General features: G+C 37.6%; 1 protein-coding gene across 2 annotated transcripts in view; it reads right to left on the bottom strand.

The window, feature by feature from the left end:
- b4galnt4a (beta-1,4-N-acetyl-galactosaminyl transferase 4a) overlaps positions 1-23,437 on the bottom strand; it is a 135,400-nt gene that overhangs the window by 69,666 nt on the left and 42,297 nt on the right. The gene's annotated exons all lie outside the window — the stretch shown is intronic.

The raw sequence follows: 23,437 nt of genomic DNA on the forward strand, positions 1-23,437 counted from the left end.
TTTCTGAAAGTATCCCTGTCCAAGCACAACATTTTGGAAGGTCTTGTAACATTTGCGGCTCTAAACTAGTTTTATTTATCTGGGCTGAGGGAAAAATGGCTGTTTGGATGGTAAAGGTTGCAGACCCCTGCACTAAATAAATAAACAGGTTTAGCAGCAGTTTTCTCTTCAAACAGCAGCAGTTAAAATATTTCTTAATATATATAAAATCAAATATTTATGACAAAGAAGGATGCAATTTTCAGGATTCTCTAACTAAAAGGTAAAAAGTCAGCAGAATTAATTTAAAGCAGTGAAGCTGCTTCCTTCTAAACACAGAAGGAACAATATGTGATGAATATCAGCCACCAGGTGAACAGACAAATAGCAGGATTAGAATCTCACAGCTTCTAGAGATGAGGAGAGAGAAATACTCACAATATGCAAAATAACTTCCATCCATGCACTTTTAGTGCTTCATTATCCAGATTTTTTTCCTATAAATCCTCTAACTTTGCATTCTTGGCTTGACTGCTTAACCTCTCGTGTCTGCACACTTCCCTACCAGGAGTTAAGGGGTTAACATCTGGTTTTACGGGTGTAACATCAGCTCTGTAAAGGTAACTATAAACATGTGTGTTATCCACAGAATCCAGAATCTCAGCTACCAGCTCTGTAAAACCATTTCTATCACCACCAAACACAGTTAAGACAACAAACAATTAAAAGACCGGGTACTCAAAGTCTGAAAAATATGTAAACACATCCTTGGTCCATCCGTCAGTATGAACACGGACAAACGACTCCTCTACTGAAAGCACACATCTCACAGATTCCAAAATTATAAGTTTCATCTCGCTATGACCAAGATTCACCGAACCAGAGGCAAAAGAAGGCCCAATTTATGCTTCATGTTTGTAAAACATAGTCATTAAATGTATTACCTTTGCTGTCTTGACTCAAAATTTATATCCACCAGGGCAAAACCGCATTTAGTTAAACTAATTAAATAAATAAATAAAATAAATAGCAAAAACTATGTTTCTCATTGTCTTTGGGGGGAGCAGTTTCCTGTCAAAAAAGCACAATTTTCTGCCCATTTGCATGGATTTTGACAGACAAAGACATGGAGGAAGAGATGGCTGCAAGTCTCTGCGTGTGGCCAGTGAGCAAGAAGTTTTTCCTCCTCTGTGAACATTTCAAATTCAAAATGAACATTACTCTTTGTCTTCAGCAACTGTCATAATGTCATCCTTAGTTTTACTTTGTCAGAAAATATTAGATTGTGACTCAGGCTGAAATAGCAACTTACTGTGTGTGTTGTTGTGGAGTAACACAAGTGCCAGACTATTTGTGACCATTATATGTTTAAAATGCAACTCTGTCAAAGATGACATATTTTGACATCTGAGAAAAGCATCTCTGGTTTTTAATTTGGCTCATATGAGTCATGACTTCATGGCCAAGAAAATAATGGAGTAGAGAAAATGCGTTTTAACGTTAAAGGGCGTCAGAGTGCTGCATAAATAATGTTTTGCTCATTATATTGCTTATTTAAAGAATACACTAGTGTCTAAATCTAAAGATAAATTCATTAGCACCAGCTGGTAGCTATATTAACGCATGCTCCATAGAAGGAAAAATCACAATGCAAATTTAAAATAAATAAAATACAAGTTATTTTATTCACATATATTTTTTTAATTAATCAGCTGATTAATCGGTTATCAGAGTTTTTTCTGCCAAATATCGGAATCGGTCTCATCGGCACAGATATCAGAGCATCAGTGGTAGATCACCCAGACACCTGCCTCTCTCATTAGTTCTTCATTTTTTGGATTGCAGCCTCATGTAAATTTGTTGTGGTAAAACATCCCATAAAACTTGACAGGGTTTTAGTGGCTGAGTGGCAGTGACTTGCTGCCAGGGCTTTGACTTCTGGGCATACTGATGTCTTATCAGGACTTAATGGGCTACTTAATTAGAACTTTTGTTGCAGCACATCCAGATGGGATGTAAGAAATGCACAGATGATGGGTTCCTGCAATAAAATCTAACATAGCTGCTGTTTTCTGTAATATATGTGCTTTTTGTGTATTTGTTTGATGCTGCACTTATGATAGATCTGCATGTCTAAAAATTGTGCCTCAAAGTCTACATCAGACAGGTTAAAGTTCTGCTTGTGTGACATACTTGACTGTACAAGGGGAACATTGTGATAGGCATAAAACTAATCTAAAAACCGTTGAACAGGGCAATTTCCTGAGGTACTCAGGATCTAAAAATGTAATCACTAAACTCACACTAAAGCTCATTTTCTCTCTTCATTGCTTCCTCTGAGCATTTCTAGGAGTGTTAAGAATTACATCATTCTGAGCAGAATGCAAGCAAGAAAGCATAAACATGCTAAAATACTCACTTATTTTAAATTGAACAGTTCCCTTGGCCTAAAATCCCGGATTCAACATGAATTAAGGCCATTCATACTAAACACAAACCTAGTAAAAAGAATTATAAATGACACAAGGACCCATGAAAAGTTTAAAAACAACAAGTATTGGAGAATGCTCCTGAATCTCTAATCCACAAGAATCCCTTTAAAAACCACATTTAAAGATGTATGTCTTCACAGCTGCTCCAAGCCCTTCCCAAATGATGCACACATTACTGGACAGATTACTATCACAGTCAGGTATGTTCATGTGTTAACATGTAATTTCCTCTAATGAAAGTAATACAGTATCACCACATACATGTCAGAAAAATGCAGTTGTATTTGGTTTCCTAATTTAAAGAAAAATAACAGACAAGCTTGGGAATGTTACTGAATTCTTTCATCATTCACACATTCAAACCCAGACTCCTAACTCCTCGTTAGGAGCCAATTATTAGACCTGCCTCAGGAAGTAGCAGGTGGACTCAGTCTTATTTAAACCTCTCACACCTGCTTCTGCTTTTTTCTTTCTATCCAAGTCAAAATCTGAAGAAGTCCCTAAAGGCCATCAGTTAAAAAAAATTCTGGATGTCTAAGAGGGTTATGATGGATTTCATATGATCCTCACATCATTTAAAATATGTCAGTGCAAGCAAGAAACTAAAGCCGGACAAGTTAAACTGGAGGGAAAAAAATCCTTGTTATAACCTTGATAAGCTCATCTGTTTTGTTCATTCATAACATCTGCCAAATATTTGCCAGAATCGATCAAGGTACAATAGCTGATAGAAATCATTGACCAGCAAGCGAATGCACAGCATTTTATTCAAGCTGTGAAACTGTGAGCAACATCTCTGCCCAAAGAAGAAGTAATATAAATGTTAACGTCGCAACATAATGACAATACAGATTATATACACATCATTTTTGTTACCCCATATCTTTATTTTATAAACAAGATTTGTTTTAGAGAAAGTAGATTTGGGAAAAACAGTTTGGATATGAAATCATTTCTCCATCCTATCTGTTCTTTTTTCATCTTTAAATGGGAAGCACTAAAAGCAAATCATCCAGTATTTCAGTGACAATCAAATGTTTTATTGATCAAGTTTTTAAAAATAAGCCATCAGTTTCCATGTGCCTCAAACAAAAAGCTATGTGTTTTTTCTGCTCTTATAAATTATTATCCAGCCACTAATACACTGAAGGTCTTAAAACTAAAATACAGTGCTGGACTCAGTGGCATCAGTGTGTGTCTGCTTGGATGAGACACACTAACGTCCTTCATTATGATAAAGGCTGGCCTCGGGGGAGCTTGTTGGAATCAATAAGCTAACTGTAAGAAATTGAGGTGGTGGTCTTCATTATTTGTGACTGTATTGTAGGTCGAACAGAGAAAAAAGACACTAAACTGCAACTATGGAGAGGCCTTCAATCAGTACATTGATTTTCTATTTTTTTGATGATATTTAAGGAGGTTTAAACTTCTAATTTCTTTTCTGAATACTCCAAGGACACTGATAGTGGAAGCACACAGCAAATCAATCATTTTCAAAAAAATAAGCTTCAAGTAAAAACTGAGTTACTAATACACACAGATTGGCACAAGAACAGAGACAATAAATGTGTTAAATAAATAAATAAATTTAACTATTTATTTTCATATTTTCTTTACTGAAATGTCATTCACAATGTAATCACAGACTTTAGAGACCTGTGCAAGAGGGAAAAATATATATTTATGTATCAGCCTCTCTGTTTTAACAAAAGCGACAGTATTTCTATCATGACAAGAACAGATGTAGCCATTAATACAAACAATAGACCCGAGGAGTGAGCCGGCGCGCACAGTGACGGAGGGTCACATGACTGAAAAACCCCAACAGCATCTGAATAAAAAGGAATAAAAGGAATAAAAAGGCTGCATTTGACAGATCAATATGCTGGTGTATAGGTTACCTAATGTTAGCTGTGCCCCCGTTTCAGCCTGGGGCTAAACAGTAAGACGCTGCAGTCACTGTGCTGCACTTTCAGCTGTTATCAACTGCTGCTCATTGCTTTGTTCTCTCCCCTCTAGTGAGCAACAAGCTAGAAACCAATTTGCTGAACTCTGAGGCAACTGAAGTAATAAAATTCCCCTAGAAAATGAAAATCAAAAGCAGTTCTGACTCCAAATTGAATTTTAAGAAGAATGAAACATTCTAATGATGTAAGACTAAGGGCGCAGTGAATGCTCGACTGTGTAATTAAACAAATTTTTGCATGTAAGAACATGCTGGTAGCGAGCAAATCTAGAACTTTGAACTGAAAAGACATACTGACTGTATAATAAGGGTTGCGGCACAGTATCTGTGATATGTAGCTGCCTCGCTACCTGCCTTAATTCTGCAACCGACATTTCTGCTGACCAGCACTCCCTAACTCTCTGTCCTCCTCATGTAGTCTCTTTCCTTTTTCTTCCACGGGCAGCTTTCCAGCTCTTTCTTTATTCCTTTATAATGTTAATGCCATTTAACTTCTTTCTCTCGTGCAGAAAAAGTTAAATGGAAGCCGAGTAAAAAGCCAACTCATTCCCAACTACATACTGTATGTAGAGAGCCACTTATAATATAAATACTTTAGGTGCTGCAACATTTGCTTCAGTTTCAAGTTTCTGTGAAAATGTCTATGCTTTAGGGCAAAAAGAGATGAAAGTTCAGATGTAGAGAACTTTGAAAACCAGAAAACTATATCATGAAATAGGCAAAAAGGTCAGAGGAAAGCTATAATTTGTTTGACTTTGTTTTGATCTTGTAGTTTTTAATTTGAGAAACTGGAAAATAAGAAAAAAGGAGAAATGAGAAAAAACTGGTGGCCAGATTGCATCCTTTTTTTTTCTCCTCAAATTACAATAAATGAATAATATTAAATAAACACAGGGAGGCATCAACAAGGCCTGTAGCAGCGGGGGATACCTCTATGCTTTTTTTTTCTTACCTTTTCTTTTTCTTTCTCCACCCTTTCTTTTCTTTCTTTTTAAGTCTTGCCACCAGAGCATATTTCAGACTCAGTTAGCCCAAAGAAAGCATTAGCTTTATACAGAAACTCTGCATCAATTAAACAGATCTCATGCATGGCATGAATGTAGCGTGATAACAAATGTTATCATTTGTTGATCTTTCTTGACGGTCAGTCTGTGGTGACTACACAGATGACAGGCTTGTTTGACCTTAGAAACAGGATTATTTTAAAAACCTTGGCACCTGAAATAATTGTTTTACCCTTTTCTCTTGACGCCTCTCTTCCTCTACCGTCTTGTTAGTAACTCCAAATGACAAAATAGGCATGAGCGGCTTTTAAGAAAATTAATAAAATATATCAATATAATATCTCTAACCCTCTCCTCTCTGACATCGTATCTGGAGATCTCACATCCACCAGTTGATCAGGTCTCTAACATCTCTGATTAAAATTAAATAAAATAATTAAAATAAAAGTAATTAAAATATTAATTTGAAAAGGGTTGCATTCCCTTCACTTTCAAGTCTTCTGCAAAATTCCTCCATTCCTATTTGTCACAAAGACAACAAGACAGAGAAAGTGTAATTAAAATTGCCCCTGCTGCTTTATGTTTAATCTTGCTGTCAGCACACTGTAGCCCTGGAGTCACTGCACAGCTATGGGCTGCCACCCTTTGGCCCTGTGGCTCTTTCATGTTGTCAAGTCACTCTGCAAGCTGCTGAAAATTAGGTCACATTTATTCAATTATATTGAGAAAATTCTACACCCCACCTGACAGAGACAATACATCGTATTCCATGCTGTCTTCTCTGGGCTATGGTTTAAAATAGAGGAAAATTTATGTTAAAAAATAAATAAATAAAATAAAAATAAATAAAATAAATTGTTATTTTAAATAGCTCGGCACTACGTTCCTTTATCCAGTAAAAGCTCCTGTTGTCAGGTTTCACAGACAGCACGTGTTGTTTGAGCTATGAATTTTCCTCCTACCAAGAAAACGCACCACACACATGATTATGTCTTCTGGTTTCACCTTAGCAGGACTTCGACTTGGATTATTCTTCCTGCCTCACATTCACTTTTCATCATTGTGCCTCTCTGACATCTGCTCTATCTCAACACCCACACGACAAACTCACAACCAGCTTAGTGGCATGGGTAACCAATGTTGTCCACGCATGCTGGTAAAGATGGATAGCGGCGAGAACAGAACAATGAATCTTCATCATAGGCCGTCACTGCTTCCCTCTTGCCCATACACACCCACAGTCTCAAGCTGCCCATTTGTCCTCAGGCTGTGTTTGTGCATCTCAAACCTCATGCTCAGTCAGTACTTTCCCCCATTCTCCCTGTATGCGTTCTATCCATTTATCCAACCAGCCATCCATATGACCAACCAGCAGACACATAAAGAGGCGAGAAGGTCATTTATAGCACATTCCAGGACAACACATCTGCCTTTTTTTTTTCTCAACACCCCCACATTTTGTTCAGGAGCTCCATCAATATCAACCATGTATGTGGGTTGTAATTTCATCCACCTGCAAGCATCTTGTCAACTCAGACATGGCAAATACAGTACTGTAGAAACACATACCAACACCTATAATAACACTCACTCATACACAAGAAGAGGGACGTTGATACTGTATGATTATTATGGTCTGCGTATAGATTCAGATCTGTTACCTGCTGTTGATCCTCAGTATACTGACACAGGAGAACTTGGTTGGTGTAGCAAGAAAAAAAAAAGATTGCATCTTGAACTTTTATTGAATTATTGCAAAGGCTCCTTTGGTGCAGACAGAAAATGATTGTCTATGTCACAGTGATTGCTCAGGGTCAAATCCTTCAATCTCACTCTGTACGTCAGTCACATCACCTCTTTTTCAGTCACAGTGTCAATCCCATCTATGTCAAATTCCTCATTCTCTCTGTCCATCACATCCACATTAAATTGCTTTTTTATTTCTGCCTTAAAATTGCTGTAAAACCTTGGGTTTTGTAGTGTGGGTAATTTAACATGTATATCATACAGTCACTCCTTTACAGCTGTAGGTGGAAAACAAAAATTCTGGCAAACTTCCTGCAGCAAAATTGCAGTTTTTTCCACACGACAGAGCCAATGCATTCAGTGTTCTCAGTTTTTCATGCTACATTTCACGCAATAGGCACATAAAATGATTCAATCAAAAGCACTTCAAAATGCCTTCTCTCATGTTCATGTGTTGCACTACAACTGCTGCCTGCATCACAAGGCTTGTGAGGCAAGAAAAAAATTAAGTAAATCTGACACAAGTGGACTTCTGTTGACCTTTGCTGGTTGTAGCTTTTAATTACCATCTGTTTGGTTTGTTCATCTTCATGAACTGCTTTCTCACTTCTTCTGCAAATGACATAAACCCTCAGATAAACCTCATCTGTCAATCAGGTGCTTACATCTGCATTAACTGCAAAATCTTGCATTCCTCTGATGAATCCTTTTGAACCAGAGAAAAATGTGTTGCATACGTAGCTCCAAGCACTGATACAGGGAGGGAGCTGAAGGGAGGAAGCATCAATGTAAAAATAAGCAGAACAGTCTGATATGGTTTGTTCATGGTGTGTCAATACAGCAGCCCCTGTGTGTCTGCAGTCATAATGAAGACATGTTTGGCGATAGAAGTAATGTAAGGGACTAGTTTTGCAGAGTAAGAGGAAATGCAGGCCCAATTAAATGTGAAAAGAAAGCTAAAATAGCTTTTTTTTTCTAAAGGACAAACTATTGCAGATAGATAATAGGAAGATGCCAAACCCCTGTAGGCTGTGCTGTGGTTAACTTTCAACATTTGCCAGTTGTCAGCCATCTGGTAAAAATTTGGAGACTTAACTGTTTGAAGACATTCTGAAAAATGTCTCTGCTTTCTGTTTTCTGCCCCATTAAGTCAGCCAGGTTAATCGGTGTTAGCAGCAGGCAGAAGATTAAATGCTGTACTGGTTGTCTTAGTAGTCACTTGTTACTGAGACCTCATCCAGAGTTGATAGAAAGGGAAAAACATTGTTTTTAAATGAAAAAGCTGACATTAGTACACTGCTTTAGGAACTTGCAATGGATTTTTACTTTAAAGACCCTATCGAATCCACATCGAAATACTCTTAAAGTGCAAATCCAGATGTTCCTCAATTGTACATATTTACATGTGATGCCTTTGAACATGACCAGAACAGAGTTTTAACACATACATTTATGATACAAGTCTTTACTTCTTCTATTAATGGCAGGAGAAGTAATGTGGTTCTACAGTGTGAACAAGAGTGCAGTAAAAGTAAGGAGACACTCATTCAAGCTCTGCCATTGATTCACTGGTTACAATTAACACACTGTTGCTTCTGTCTGGTCTAGTGAAAATTGGAAAAGCCAATAAAAATTGGGTTTCTCCCTCCATCTGTCATCTCACAAGAGTCCAAAACAGCCACTTTGGATCCATATCCAAGCTTCCCAGCCAACAGCATTGACTCTTGTGTCGATATACCTGTAAACTTCTACTCGCTCAAGTGAGAAAAATACAGGCAGTGGTTGTTAATGACAGAATAAATCTAGGAGGACATTGAAAGAAATTGATATCCTGACAGTAACAGCAAAAGCCAACTGTCCAGCAGAAGCACTAGATTTATAGACTGCTTGGATGGCCTGTTTAGGCTATTAACCCAGGATGAGCAGAATAATTAGCTTCTTTCCATTATCTCAGCCATTTTACAGTCAATGTTTAATTTTAATCTAACTTATCATAGCAGCACATAAAGTAGAATATATTATCTGATATGTCACATGACAGGAAAAGTTCTTAAATGAACGCTGATCATTAAACACCTGGCAATGGCTTCTAAAGGTCACGTTTAGATGGTTTTCTGGTAATCAAACAGTGTGATGTGTGCCTGTGCATCTTATAATGAGCATATATTATAGCATTATAATTGCATTTGCAAGCATTATTATGGATCAATGTAAAGTGATATTTTAAAGGAGAACATGCTACTTTTCTCAATGAGGAGGCACAAGTCTGATAATGATGAGGAGAAAGAAAATGTTTAGCCAGGAAAGGATTTTGGAAATGGAGACACTAACAAAGCTGATTTAAAGGGTGATTTGGAGATTTAATGAGGAAATAAACAGAACTGCTGCAGGAGGGGGAGATTACGTTAAACAACACATACAAGGATGGACAGCGTATCACCATTTAAGCCTGCAGACAAAAAGTTTTATCACTTGTGACACTGGTAGTAAATGTTGTACCTGTGAACAGTGATAACAGTAAAAAAGTCTGATTTCCAAAAGGCATTAAGTTAAGGATGCATTTGCTAAATTTAACCTTTTTCCCATATTTTTCTATTTCAAGTTAAAAGCAATGGGTAACACTGTTGTCTCACAACGAGAGGGTTCTGGATTTGGACTGTAGTTATTTGTATGAATGTGCAGTCACCTGCGTCAGCTCTGAGATTTGGTCAACTGTCCAGGGTGCACCTCCTGATAAATGTCAACCAGTATGGGATCCAGACCTCAAGAACTCTGAACAGGATCACACAGATTTAGAAGATGAATGTATGAAAAGAGATCAGAAAGAAGGTTTTTGCATCATATATGATCAGACAGATTTTATAAAATACTCTAGTTCTGTAAGCGTCTTGGTTTTTTTTTTATGCTTCTTGTTTTTTAAAGTTGCACCCATAGAGTTGATGATGTCAATGTCAGGTGATTGCGAGAGCCATGCCAAAACTTTCAAGTTTGCATCTACAAGTTTCTGACCTTATCATCGACTGACTTGTTTTGATGGCACATTGATATTCATTATACACATTTCTGCTCAGGGAATCACATGACAGCTGTATTTTGCATTATGGGATGGAGTCACATGTCAACAACTGGATATCAACACACTGGCCATTTTAAATTTGCACCATGGCTGATACAGCAAAGAAACAGAGGAGGACATTACTAGAGGAAGTGAGAAAAAGAGTGATAGAGCAAGGGATAAGACAAGAGTCAACACTGGACTGACTTACTGTCTGGAGAGAGCTCAGAGAAAAGACAGACAGCAAGCAGGATCCTGAATCAGCCTCTGTTAGGGGAGCTTAACTGTGAAAATCTGCCAAAGTTCAGTGGTACTGCTTTAAAATAGTCCATTGTAGATTAAAAATGTCTGTTGTAGAATCAACCACAGTTTTCATCTTCAGCTGTTTTACAGAAGGCTGTTTGCTTCAGGAAGCCCCTGAAATTTAATTAAATTAATTCTTAACCCATTATTTCCTGTATCAGCAACTGGCTGAAATATAAGCCCAAACTATTTTTGACCCGCCCTGTGCTGTCCGATTGGAAAGGTGTTTTAATGACGTTATGCACCTTTTTTATTTTCTCAAAATATCTCTTTAGTGATGTCAGCCATGAAGTTCTATATCAGCTCGATTAGTGCACAGCTATCAATATATGATAGCACAATGCATCAGTACTCTACTCCAACCCCTAACTCTTTCTCTTTACATTACAAACACAAGAAAAGAATTACCTGGAAAACTATTTTTAAGCCAGTTCTCATTTGTGACTATTAACCCTTTCATTTGGGCAAGTGCTTGAGGGGCTCTGCCAATTGGTGGGATAATGATTAATAAGACAGAGTATTTATAAAGCTTTAAAATTGGTGTCATTTGCCCTTTCCTCAAAATGAACAACAAATTAATGGTTAGGAATGGCAAATAAAGAAATTTATCTTCATTAACAAAGCCCCCGAGAGAGAAAGTGATTAATTTTAAACTAGGTATAATAACGAGAAATGCAAACAGTAACACTTCATTATAACAGGATCTGCCCTGTGAGCACACACATTAATATATTTTAAGTTTATTGCTGCATTTGATAGCAACTCCTGCTGTGAAGCCATCCATAACTGGTATAAAAACAGTTCATAACAGCAAACAACAAAAACCTCTTAATGGAGTAAAAGGCTACATTCACACTGCAGGGATAAATGGCCCAAATCTGATGTTTTTGCCCATTACCATGCAGTGTCTCCATGCACACAACTTTAAATTTTTAATAATACATTATCTGGTTTTTATGTTTTTTTTTTTATCTCACTGCATAACTACATGGTAAACTTGCAATTTTAAGGGTTAAAACGGGTTAAAATAACTGCTGCGTAACACATATAAAGACTTTTTTGCAGGTGTGTGATTGTAGCTGTCTAATTGTTATAAATCATTCATCAGCTGTTATTGTTGTTGACAACAGGCATTATATACTTACTCAAGCATCCATTATAACGAAGTGTTCGCAAATAGATCATAAATGTTCAATCGAAGCATAAACACTATCATATAAACTACTGTATATATTCTTTTTTATGAGAGAGGGATATGGAGAAGTGGAGACGGGTGGCAAGGAAGTGCTGACAGGGCAAAGACCCCGATGAGTGACCACTGATAGTGAATCAGTCAAAGATCTTGAGAGATCAATCAAGTGGCTCCAAGTGTCTGGCTTCTTCCTGGACAGCAGGGGGACAGGCTGAGATCAATGAGGAGTGAGACCCACGGTCTGGTTCAAACAAGAGACGATTCAGAATAGACTGGAAACACACAATCTAGAATAACGAGTAGAGGGAAGAAATTGATATGACAAAGAGGTTTACATATTCTGCAGTCTGATGCTTCACAGCACATTGATGAGTTAAACAGCTCCCCATAATACTGTTTAATGTTTGGAGGCCACTCTGAGATGAAAGAGTAAAAAAAAGAGGGGGGGCAACTGAAAGCTTGCACCTATAGAAACAGTGAAAACAGAAGTAAAACAGAAAATCCCTTCCAACCCTTCTGACGTAAGGCACTTTGTCTAACTCTGGCAAACAGAATACTGATGAAAGTGGGAAATGTTCCCATAGGAATGCAAATCAATCGCCTCTTCCTTAAAACACAACATGCCCACATGTTGATTTTCATTTCAATTACTATCATCACTCCATCTATCAATCTATCTATCCCAAGGAGCCACAGTGTCAAGTCTTCCTCGCCTGTAAACTCACAATCGAAGGCAGATCTGGTAAGAAAGATTACAACGAGAAAGAAGGCTTTGGATTTGTTGTATAGTTTCTTCCTACGACAGTCTTATCCCTCCTTTTTCTCTTGTTAATCGGTTCTTTGTGTCTTTACGCAACAGGAGAAAATGGAGGTGTGCAATTTATGTTTCCCTTTATCAGGCAGCAGCAGGAGCAACATTTGCTTGTTTCATCAGGCAGACACAGAGGCATTGTAAGAGTATACGCCTTTTCAAGATTCACTCAAAGAATTATATAAGTTTTCCTGCAGGGCTGCATACATTCAACATTCAAAGCCTTTGACCATCAGTGTCACTTGTTCTCAAGTATCCTAATGCTGATGTTAGATGGGAATTGATAATGATGCAATAAGATTTCAATGCACCTTGTAATTTTTGTGTAACTGGAATTGAGTGTTAAAATCAATGCCTCTCTAACCTTGCCACACTCATAGGGGGAAAAAATCAATTTCTTTGACTCAAAGGCATTATGTGCAGTGATCAGACTTAAAAGGCAGATGAGATTAGACATTTGTCTTTAGATCCTACAATCTTGAATATTTATTTATTTCACCCTTTTTTTTATTAATGTAATAGAAATCAGGACACAAAATGAACGTTGCAGTCTTGAGCAAAACTTCAAGGAACAATTAATCTTTTCCTCCATTTATTCCTGCTTATTTCATCTAAAACTGAACCAGGAACCCCAAAGTAAGAACTTTATAGAAGTTTAAATCTACTGCTCTTCTTTGTTGTTTTTTTTTATTTTTTTTTTTAGCAAAGTTTATTTTTTGGACATGACTGACCTGTACCTAACATAAGTTGTCCCCTGAGAGATGGAGATTATAAAGAGCTCCAGTCTAGCTACAGACTAGTGTCATATCTCGAGTCCATCAGTAATGACTTCCACTAAGCATGGCCCCAGCATGAAAACAGTAACAGTCAGCTCATAACAGCTTAGGACTGACCACTACTGGAGAAAAGCCAGCCATGAGAAGCCAGCGCAACTATAAAAAGTGCAGGAATCTTCAACTGAGTGACTAAAAGGATTGAGGCTGATCCCACACTATAATTCTCACTATCTCACTAGTCTCACTATCTGGGATATAAAGGATGGAAATTATGCTAAATGCTTAAAAGGCCCAAAATGGGAGAGCAGTAAATCTATCTCAGAGGATGTGAGTGTCATACTTTGCTGTCCATTTACAGATTATTCCTAAAGCATGTCTGTTTGTACAGTGCAGGCACACAGAGCTGTTGATCCTGAGAAACAAGCTTCCACTTTGTCAGCATCTGGTCGTGGGTAGCTGAGTATGAAGCAAACCTCACTGCAGCCCTGCCTTGGAGTTTATTGCTGGCCTACAGCTTGGCTCTCCAGCCTCAGTGAACCAACACAAGGCTGACAAATGCCTGAGAGGTGATAGTGACAATGAGTGAAAGCAATGAAACACCCAGAGGAAAAACAATCCTGGACCGAATCCTCAAATAACCCTTTTCAACAGAGCTGTCAACACCCGCAAGCTTGAAAAATTACAGGAAAGTTGCAGAAAGTTATTAACGGCTTATGGCTAAAAGAAGTTATTTGAAGCTAAATAATGTAAACTCAAGGGAATACAGTAATTATCAAGGGGGATATGCACTGCGGCATAGGAGGCACTATTTACAAAAGTCTTTTAAAATGGATCACCAAATTTATTTATATACACTTCTTGTCCTTTGATTATAGAGTACATACAGTAAAAACAACATAATCACCTTAAATCTAATTTTAATTAATTATTTGTTTAATTATTGTTTAATTCTATTTGCTATTATATGACTGCTGATGCTATGGTGAAGCACGTTGGTTAACTGTTGTTTTTAAATGTGCTATATAAATACTTTTTTAAAATAATGTGTTTGTCTCAAAAAAAGTGATCATCTCACATATAAAAGCACAATATATCTGCTTCATATCTAGGTCTCAGTAGCCTTTCATGAGATATTCGTAACTCTCATTCCTTTACAGCCAACGTTCTGTTAACCTTCTGGTGCTATTCCAGGTTGTCCAGGAAGAACTGACCCACTTATCTACTAGCAATGAGTCCATGTTTCACAGCTTTGTTGCCTTCATGGTAAATGGTCAAATGGTAAATGGTCTGTACTTATATAGCGCTTTTATCCAAAGCGCTTTACATGTACGTCACATTCACCCATTCACACACACATTCACAACACTGACGGCGGAAGCTGCCATGCAAGGCGCTCAACCACGACCCATCAGGAGCATTTATTGGTGTATTGCTCAGGAACACCTCGAAATGAGCTCGACCGGGCCAGGATCGAACCGGCAACCCTTGGGGTATATCATGAGAGAAGTTCTCCATAACTTCTCCATCATGCCTCTATCTCCCATTTAGCACCTGTAGACTGCAAACACCCAGTTGATAAGGCTTTGCAACAGAGGTGACACATCAATGGAAAAAAAAGAGGAAAGCAAAGACCACATGAGCACAGACATGATGCCAAAGGGCACTCAAGCTGATGCACAAAATATCTCATGGGAGATCCGTTTCTACTTGACTAGCTGCAGACCCAGTTGGTTGGTAGGAAAGAACTCTGCCAACCAAATATCGGAGTCACGGTCACTGAGTCACTATGAATCACCGTTAAGCATCCATTAATCATTGAAAACATTTTAAATGCTAAATGAAAGGCTACAATAAAAAAATGAGTCATACTGTATGTCATTGTTAAAAAGCAAATATAAAACTCAGCAATTATGCAGCGACACTAGTCTAATATCCAGCTAGAACAAAAAGCACTCCATCATCAGCACCAGGCTTATGTGGGGCAGTTTAGTATGCTTGATGAGCAAACATATGTTTATTTAGAAGTCAGTCCATGCTCCCTGCAGTCTCCTGCAGCCATCAACACATCCTTCCCTCCCCCACCATAAACTATCAGCAAGGCCAGAGCAATATACGGCAGCCATATTTACAGCCCTGAAAGCAATTGGAGGTTAACAATGAGGCCTAGCTGCTGAGGTTTATAGGCTGCAGTAAAATTGCCACCATGATTAAAAATCTGTGTCAGGTGAAAGACAATGGTGCAGCCCCTCCTTTCAACCCGCTGGTAAAGTATGTCAGCAGTCTCATCCTCCTCATGTCCATCATCTCCATGAGCTTATTTGCAGGCTACCTTGGCTAACTATCCTGTTACAGTCTAGTGTCTTATTAAAGTTGTTGGTAAAAAGCACCAGTAGCTGCTGGTCGAGCCTTTGTCGGAACATGATGGGTATGAAATAAAGGGCTGAAAGTATATTTAAAAAAATCTACTAAAATTAATTTACTGTGACCTTATGTAAAAGCTACATGGGAATTTTTGTTCTTTTGCATTACCATGAAATAATAATAAAGTGAGATTGATTATGATTTATTGGTAATTTATTACCAATACATTTAGACATGGCCAAATGATGGACCTGACATCCATCAGGTTGTCCTCGCCGCCCAATGATCTCTGTGTGAGAGCATACAAGCTTCCTCATCACTGCTGACGGTGTTCTTGACTGGCTTTCTGATTTCAATTGCCTCTTTAATTTATTTTTTGTGTTTGTTTGTCTTTTCTTCGGTTGTCCATGTCTATGAATAACAGCTGATGAATAAGCGGTTCGATGATGCTTCTGAGGCAGAGTGCAGGCGAAATAGTCTATCTTTAAGAAAGAAGATGAAATTGTCCTTTTTGAGGCAGAAGATCCACAGGAGAAGCCAGCATCACATATTAATATGAATTTTTTGGCACAATTACCCTAACGTATTAATATGAGTGATCTAGAAAAGTGAAGAGAAAAATCTGTGGAAAAAGTCGTGTGGGAAGGGTATCAATGTCTTACATGAAAGTCTGCAGACTGATGTCTTTGTCCTCCTACTTCCTAAGTGTTTGTACAAGAGTCAACGGCGTTCAACATGGACAATGTGATGGGCATAAAGAGGTGTCAAATATCTAGGTCATCACATAGCGAGGCGTTTAATGTCGACATTGCCATTTAACGAAACATAATCTATGAATCCATATTTAGAATAAGAAAGTTGAGAACCTTTTCAAACCTTTAAAACTGCGTCAGTGACTCATGTAGCAACATGCTTCTTCAGATGGATATGTTGCTGCAACACAGAACAAAGGAATTTCATCTGTGGCACTCACAGTGAGAAAGTGAAAGCTTCCATTAGAAAATCACTAAAATTTAACAGCGAAAACAGCTGCTTCTTGCTGTATTTGAGTTTAAAATTGTAGATATTGATCCTTTAAATGGCTCATAAAATGTTTTCTGTGCTTTCTGGCTCATCTGAAGGGTTGAAACAGATACAGTTTTAGTATTTTTATGCAGAGGGAACTCTAATCTAACTCTCTTTGTACAGTCATATTCTTCAGGCAATGAGAGCATCCACCATGACCATTTTAGACATTTTCTTGCAGCACTGCCATGCTCAAAAACATAGCTTGTTTTTGCCAGTTCTTCCTGACCAGCAGTGAATCCCCTCCCCAACAGCCTCAGCAAGCCTCCAGGAATCCAACCAATCAGAAGAAAATTCAGTTAAATCCTCTCACCATCAGGAGAATCCTTCCCCCAGAAGAAAATCTTTCTTCCTTTTAATAGAGATTAAGAATTAAATGACTGGAATGGATCATGCCAAGTCTACTTTAAATAATGGTGATTATTTAATAGATGTATTTGAATTTTTCAGTCGTGACAGTTTACAAGGTCTTATACACTTGAATCAATTAAGTTTGCTGTAAAGCTTCATCTTTAGCAGGTATATTATCATAATGAGAAAATTTGTAAATATAGCATGAAAATGAAATTATATGGTATTGTATTCTGTATCTACCAGATTTCTAGACAATATTTTCTTTGACTGAAGCTGAACTTCATCTTCTGAAGTCTGTTTCTTTTGTTTTTTTCTTAACTTTTCATCTTCAACTTTCCTTTTTGCCTTCATCATTGCACCCTGTCATCAGGTACATGAGATGAAGGGTTAGACCCATGAAAGCAGTCTGCAAGTGACAGGAAAGGCAGAGCAAAGATGGCGAGTCTCATCCATATTAACAACAGACGCACACAAGCATGCACACTCACATGCACATAAACATGGGAATATGTATGCGGTAAATGGCACGGGGACAAAAACACACCCTGCATATAATAATCTAAATGCCAAGCTGTCAGCCCGTGTGAAAAAGGTGGAAACCACCTGGAGGGTCCAATGGAGGTGGCAATGCACACAAATACACAACAGCATGCACACGCTTTGTGGCAGCAAATCTCTGGCAGATTTCAGCTTAGAGAGAACACAGGTGGGCAGAAAGATATTCCTTGTCTTTCAGAAAGAAAAAATAAACACCTCTCTGCAAATGCAAACCATGACAAACTGTCAACTATTTAAGCTGCAATTTTAGCCATTTGCAAGGGAAAAGAAAGGTGCAGAGGCAAAGAGTTGCAGCTTTTTTACACATGTAAAAAGGAGCAGAATTGCCTCCTGTATGCACGGTCTTCCCGTTTTCTGCCATTACCTCTGATTTTATTTTGTATCCTTCCATCAACTCATGTCTGACCATTTCTTCTACCCTCTTCCCATGTTTTTACACTTGTTTCTTTTTCCTCTGCTGTCACAACTCTCGACCCATTTGCGCAAAAAAAAAAAGAAAAGAAAATAAAACTGTAAAAGGTAAAATGGGGCTTTTACCAGGAACTCAAGGGAATACATAATAATGTTCATTTAATTTATTTGGACAGTGTGATGCACCAATATTCTTCTCTATTGGGGGGTCCTTGTAAGTCCCTGCTGCCAGAACCTGACTTGCTGTGTGATTACAATGGGGTCATTCCATTTTGGGGCTTTCTATTATCTTGACTTAGCAACACTTCGAGGGATTTTGTGTTGGTTTTTTTTCTTCCAGCCTGTTTTGCTTTTATTGTCTGAGGTTTCTGAAATGGCAGCTTTAGTGAGTCTTTTGTGCTGCACAAAGCATTTGCAGAGCTTAACAAAGGCGGTAAACAAAAAAGGAGGCCTTCTGTCCACCTGACCCAAATTACAGCTCATGTGACACACTAAAATCTCCCAGTCTTTGTCTTTGACACACATACACGTCCAGCGTTGAACTTATCCTCTCCTATCGGACCCAGAAACACGGACTTTAGAGTTGCCCTTTGGCACTGACATTTTGTTAGCGCTCACTGGCAAAGCCTCACCACAGCTGAAGGAGTCAATTTTGGAGCTTTGGATGTCTTCGAGATGTCAGTGTTGAATGAGACACAAAGTGTAAAGAGACATTAAACAAATGGAAGTGCGCACACACTGTCACTAAGGTCAAGAATTGCTGGAACAAAGAGACTCTAAATGGGCATATAAATTATAGATTAAACTAGCTGCACTAAGGTCTGAAGAATATGCAGTGTTAACACACACAAACATACACACACACACTTTAACTGAGAGAATAAAATGCTTGCTACAAATAAACCAGTGATATAGATAACCATAAACGGAGCCCAGTCATATACTATACAGACCATAAATCGAAATAAGCACCTCCTGTAGAGGGGTAGTTCTATTGTTTATATTGTAATTGTGATGATTTAATACATGTTTACTGTGCAAGTATGAGCACAGTTCATTTAAGTGATCATTATTTGAAACAAACCACATCTATCGCCTGTCAGTTAGGAAGTATATAACAAAGCGTGGCTATTAAAATTCATAAAGAGGAGGCTATAAACTTTCTGACACATTTTAGTGACTTCAGCAAAGTGCTTACAGTGCAGACGAATATTTGAGCCTCGGGGCCAGACTCTGGCTCATTCTGAGAGAAGATTTCATTTGAGTTTTACAGAAGAGAGGCTCTAACACCATCAGGCAGGTTTAGAGTTTGGAGGGAGGCTATTCAAAAAAACACCCTGCCGGCTTCCCCTCATGACTCTTATCTCTTCAAGCACATTTCCTAAAGCTTTCGTTTAAATCAATTTTGAAGACGACAGTATTTTATGAAATAAGATACATCTTGTTCTCTCGCTGGGTCCCCTCAGCTAGTCGACAGCTGCACAGAGATATCGGAACAATTTGGGATTTAACTTGAACTCTCTGTGGTACTCCTGCAACCGCTGCCTGTATGTTGTGTTGCTGTATATTAAGGTGATGCTACATTCCACAGTTTGTATCTTCATGTCCGATCTGTCAGAAACATGCAGAGGTAGGGAAAAAGTAAGTTAATCCTCCTTTTTTGTTTTTTTTTTTTGGTCATACATATATTATTTTATAGCAAGCGGTACTCTAAACTCAGACAAGACAAAGGTTGGTGTCTTTAGACCTGAGTGACTCAAAAAGACACTGTCTAGCTATGCAGTTACTCTGTATGGCATTACCTTGTATTCCACAACTAGAGTGAGGAACCTTGGAGTCATTTTAATTAGGATCTGTCTTTAGACTTGCATATAAAACATATTTCTAAGATTGCCTTCTTTCAGCCACATATAACTGATAAGCTAATTAGCATCCTCTCCCAGAGTGATGCAGAACATTTGCAGGCTGTTTCAAACATTCTCTAAAAAACCTCTGGAATGAGAATTAACAGGAGAGATTGTATTTATCAGAATTTTGTTTTGATTCGCTGATTCCTTGTTAAATCCAGAACAGAATTTAACATTTATCTGCTCACATATAAAGTTTCTATTAACCAAGCTCCATTGTAGGTTAAAGGTGTCATTGTTCCATATTTTCCCAACAGAGAGCTTCACTTTCACACTACTCACTTAACTGTGGCTTCTAGAGACTAGAAAGTAGTATCAGAGACAGAGCCTAACATTATCAGAGTTTTGGTTCAGGAAGCACACACACACTCTCTAGCTTTAAGATTGGACTCAAACTGGATTAAATTAGCTTTATAAGTAGGGCTGCAGCGATTAGTCAACGTTGTCAACAATAGTCGGCAATGAAAGCAGTCGACAACAAATTTAACCATCGACTATTGTCGGAAAAAATAAATAAATAAATAACTACAGAGTGAGACATTGTCGTTTTCCCTATCTCTGCTAAGAGTTGCACATGCACAATAAAGTCCGCCAGGGGAAAAATATGGCAGCGGACCAAGGAACAAAACGGCGGCAGAGGACGCCAAAAGTCTGGGAACACTTCACATTACACTTACAAAATAAATTAAATACATGTGAGATTTGTAAAGAGGACTTTGCGCTTTGTCATGCATATGAGCCATTTAATAATTATGAGATACATAATCTGATTAGTCGACTAGTCGTTTTATTAGTCGATGACTAATCGACTATCAGAATAGTCATTAGTTGCAGCTCTGATTATAAGTGCATTGACTGATTTTAACCAGCATCTCCAGGAGGAGCTGCACAAGATTCAGGAGGAAGTTTTGCATTCTGCTTTCTGTAAATGCCAGTCTCTGGGATTTCCATAATCTCTCCCTGTTCAAAGAATAGTTGTAGTCGATTATTATTACTTAAACGGTCATTACCTGGCTACAAATTATCCTTAAATAAAAGCTCATGTTAATCCATTTCTTCAGATACTTTCTGAATCTTTTTTTTTCTGTGAAGGAATACCTTCTTACTGCAGATAACTGCAGCTAAGTGAATAAATTAAGAATAACACCATCAAAGCGTCAGATTGTTTAAGAAGACAATTTTTCATGCTGATAGGCCTCATTTATTTAACAAGATGTGCTCAAATTATGAGTCTTGTATTTGATTGGCTTTGTAGTTTCAATATTGCTTTCAGCCAATCCAGTGAAATTAATGCATATTGCTTTAAGCAACCTGAACCCATCATGCATGCAACCAGCTGACTGTGCTAAGGTGAGAGGCTGTGTTATTAAAGAAAATGGCCTTTTAATGCAGAAAATTCAACAATACTTTAATCTGAGGTAAAAGATGAGCTGTTGCATCGTTGATCTGAATAATGTTTACTGTACGTCCAACCCAAGGTAACATGAACAGCCTAAACAATCGTTTTTACCCTGTTTAAATATTAATTAGACAAGTATTCAGATATGATCAGTTACTTAATTTCAATTAGTGAACAAAAAATTGAAAAAAGCCTAGATTAAGTCTTTTGAATAGTTGCATAAATTTAAACTTTTTTAACAATGTAATTAGGTACTTGCAACTTTTTTATATTAAAAGCTAACATTATGTAGACTGCTCTTGGCCTAGTTAGCTTTTTTTGACATCAGTAGCGTGTTTTTAGTAAATGTTTAAATGATATATTACTTAAAGAAAAAAAAATTACCCTTCAAATTGTTAATGCATAAAATGTTAAGGAATCGTTAACATTATCATCATCATCATACTTATTTTTTTTGTATGATTATTATTTCTTTTACTGCTGCACATATTGGTTAGAAATCAGTTAAACTGGTTTGACTTGAGTCATCTTTGTGCTCACATCAGTCACTGTTATTTTTCCATTTAAATTAGTTTGTACTAAAAAGAAAAAGTGTTCAGAATGAAAATATTAAAATTCTTATTAAAGGAAACAACCTCAAGACTCGCAAATTTAACATTTGTTTTTAATTTAATTTGAAGTACAGCAGCTTCGGGGCTCCTTCCAAACCAAAGGTATCGTAATGATTTTCTCCTGTTGGCATATACGTTTTAAACATCAAAAACACCAGTAACTGAAAATGTTTCATTTAATTACGCTGCATCTGTCTACATCTCTTAAAGGGCTTGTCCAATATCAAACATTTAGCAAAACCAAATATGCATTGAATATTTAATCAGTGCAGACGGCCCGTCTTCATGGCCTGATTCTTTTGTAACTCAAGTAGTTTCAGATACTTGAGCCTCAGGCAAGACACAAGCTTGAGGTAGACTGCCTGTCAACATGAGCTGGTCAACTGAGGATGAGGAAAAGGTCATTAATTAGAAATTGCCAGCCAGACAATGAAAGGTGAAACTTGGTTGGGTATTAACTTTTACGCCATAAAACAGGTCTGCAATTAATGTGAGAAACGAAAATGCACTGTATGAACACAATCAATCTCAAATGTGTGTCTTACAAGCAGGGCCATGTTTTTCAATTAGTCTTTTATTTCACCTCCAAACTAAAATCAATTAAAACCCTTTTGAGAGCAGATAACTAAAATAAGCACCTACTATATGTAGAGGATCAATAATTCCTAACAGAAGGTTAGAAACTATTGCTTCTAAGTGCAAAATCTCTTTTTGTAATCCATCTGAACAGACAGTCTTATTAAACATTTAACATCTGCATGTAAAACATTGGGTCTATTCAGAGAACTGAGTTGGAATTTCCTAATAATCCTTTCCTGGTGGGAACATGAGCCTTTCATCTCAGCACATACTTAGATCTGAGAAGTGGGAACAGATCTTAATATCATGGCTGTGTTTAATATATAAGAAATAAAGTAGTTAACACAAAAAGTTTAGGTTTTCTCTGTGGTTTACTAAAACGTGTACCATGCACTGATCTTTCTCATATTCTGCTGTTGAATATCATTGAGTCTAATTTCCCTTCTAATGTAAGAAGAGGAGGTTGAATTGCATAATGTATTCAACAATGTGATTTGAGCCGTGGCCTCCCAGAACTTGAAAGGTTATTAAAATTCACTGCAGTGGGTGGGTTCACAAGGCTAAGCTCTTAGATGTGATTCAGTAGAAATAAAGTTTCCAAACAATAAAATCTGATGGTAGATGCCACCTAAATACTTTCACATATTTTAAGTTGATTCATCATAATGTCATAATCTCTTTGCTTATAAAAGGAAGAACGTGTGATTTTGGACACTGGCAGGATGATGCACTAATCAGTGGGCACAAAAAGAACAGAACAGAGCTTTAACTTAGATGAGAATTAGAATTGTTTGAGCCTGATGAGCTCCGTACATAAACAAGCAATAAACCTTGGTGCTGTTTAGTCAGAAGAACGCGGGTGGAGTGG

Source organism: Melanotaenia boesemani, chromosome 10 (assembly GCF_017639745.1).
Source record: "Melanotaenia boesemani isolate fMelBoe1 chromosome 10, fMelBoe1.pri, whole genome shotgun sequence".
Classification (NCBI taxonomy): Eukaryota; Metazoa; Chordata; class Actinopteri; order Atheriniformes; family Melanotaeniidae; genus Melanotaenia; species Melanotaenia boesemani.